The sequence below is a fragment of the Dipodomys spectabilis genome, unplaced genomic scaffold (assembly GCF_019054845.1).
Source record: "Dipodomys spectabilis isolate Male_0828 unplaced genomic scaffold, ASM1905484v1 ptg000248l, whole genome shotgun sequence".
In the NCBI taxonomy this organism is placed as follows: Eukaryota; Metazoa; Chordata; class Mammalia; order Rodentia; family Heteromyidae; genus Dipodomys; species Dipodomys spectabilis.
In genome coordinates, this window is record NW_024870925.1 from 501,566 (window position 1) to 503,959 (window position 2,394).

At 42.3% G+C, this 2,394-nt stretch overlaps 1 pseudogene; it reads left to right on the forward strand.

The window, feature by feature from the left end:
• Positions 1–1,112: 1,112 nt before the first annotated feature.
• On the forward strand, positions 1,113–1,774 carry LOC122124809 (annotated as a pseudogene).
• Positions 1,775–2,394: the final 620 nt, after the last annotated feature.

The window sequence follows — 2,394 nt, forward strand, 5'->3', positions numbered from 1 at the left end:
TTTATGCAGGTGAATTGGAATTAAGATTTTTAGCCAGGCACCGGTGGCCCTCACCTGTAATACTAGCTACACAATATGCTGAGATCTGAGGTTCTGACTTCAAAGCCAGCCCAGGCAGTCAAGTCCATGAGACTCTTATTTCTAATTAATCACAAGAAAACCAGAAATGGCTTTGTGGCTCAAGTGGTAGAGTGCTTGCCTTGAGCTGAAGAGCTGATTTGTAGTGCCCAAGTCCAGGGTTCAAGCCCCATGACTGACCAAAAAATAAGTAAATAAACCATTTTCATAGATTTTTCTGTCAAAACATGATCATAAATTAAATTTATTCACAAAGATACTATAGGAATTTAATTTTGTTGGGTAATTAACAACTATTTAAATTATTTTTGACAAATTATAATGAATCATGCTTTATGAATCTCATCTTATTCTGAAATATTATAAAAACAGTAGAGTTCTTCTACAGGATTCCAACCTAAAGGGAAGCCCTGTTCCATATCAGAAGTATATATCAACCATTTCTTTCTCCTGTACTCACCTTACCTTACATCTATTCATTTATTATTTTTATTTGTCAATTATCTTTAAGCAGTTGTACAAAAGAAGTGTCATGTAACAAAGCAGTTTATGAAGACAGTGCATATTGATCCATGCCATCCTTACAACATTCAACCCCCCCTGACACATCCCTTCCTTTACTTTTCTTAGTTTTGTGGTATATGCAATGAATTCCTTTTTAGAAAAGTAATTTAGTTTATAATTATTATAAAGAGGTTGTGTAGAGGGATTTCAATTTCATGAGGCAGATAAATACATTTCCTTTCATAAAGCATCTTCTGTTCCCTCACTCTCATCCAATGAGCTCATTTACATTCTGTCCCTTCCTCCCTTCATTTGTCTACCCTTTCCATACCCTCCTCTTTAATGCACCCAATTCTTGGTATTGATATTTTCAAGCTTTGACCTAGTCTTTCTAAAGGTTATAGTATTTGGGCCACATTGGCAGCAGCGATGGTGGAGCAGGAAGGCTCCCAGAATGAAGACAACAATCACATGCAAGGTAAACTGCGTCAAGGGCATGCCAGAAGTACCGGACCCTCTTCTTCAGGTACATGACCCAACGTAAGCCCTCTGGGGCTCAGGAGTTCATGTGCTCGGGAGCACACTCCTGTTCTTCCCTCATGGCCAGCAAAAGAGCACAGCAGCACTGTCCATGTTGGTGTTGGAGTCCCCAAAGAAGGCAGAAGTGGATGTAGTGTCTGGCTAGGATGTTCAGTTTGATGGACCCCACTGATCCAGAGCCTTGAAGTGTTTCAGTTGGGGTTCCTGGAAACAGGGCCACCCCTGGTTCCATTTGCTTTGGGCATTGACTCTGTGGAAAGCAAGAACTACTGGGAACCTTGATACTACTTTCTACACTCCACAGACAGTGTTGGCTCTGCCAACATGCTGGTGGAGGACTCCATGGCCCAAAGCTTCCCAGGCAAGTGGACATGCTCGTGCCCCAGGCAGTGCTGCAGTTTCTCTATTGGAAAAACAAAAGCAGGTCTGTGGTCTTCATCATGTATGCATAGAAGTACCATCCAACAAACACGGGACACCCTCTGTCCAATCCCTGCTCCACTTCATCTGGTTTCTGCTGCGAGCCATGGATGGCGCCAAGCTGACTGTATTCATGGTGCTGTATTAGTAGTGCCAGCCCTCCCTGTTCAGGCACCTGATGCATGACAAGTATCTCAACAGGACAGAACAGGACAGGACAGTTCTCCCTTAGGGTGCACCCAAGCTTTCGTCTTCCTATGGTGGTGCTAGGCCACCACCTGGCCTCCATTATTTACTCTATCACCTAAAATGTTCTTTCTTATTTATGCTCTATGCATTAAAAATTTCTTCAAAGACAAGATAAACTGTTCATGGCTTTCATACTCACTGCTCTAAATCCTGAGATGCTTACATTATGCCATTCTGCTTTGAGTAAAGACCCTCCAAATGGATTTTATAGAACCTTTCAAATGTTATACAAAAAATAAGGACTAAGTAAATGATGAATAAAGTACTTAATGGTTAGAAGAATCAATGTCCTGAAAAGATTCGCCTTAATTGCTCAGTACATGGAATATAATTCCAGACAAAATTCAGCTCGGTATTTTTTTAAAGAAACTTTTAAGGGCTGGCAAGGTGGCTCAGTGGTAGAGTGCTTGCCTTGCATGCATGAGGCCCTGGGTTCGATTTCTCAGCACCACATAAGCAGGGGGAAAAATCCGGAAGTGGCGCTGTGGCCCAAGTGGGCGCTAGCCTTGAGCATAAGAGCTGAGGGACAGCGCCCAGGCCCAGAGTTCAGGCCTATGACTGGACCAAAAAAAAAAAAAAGAAACTTTTAAGAGGGCAGCTACT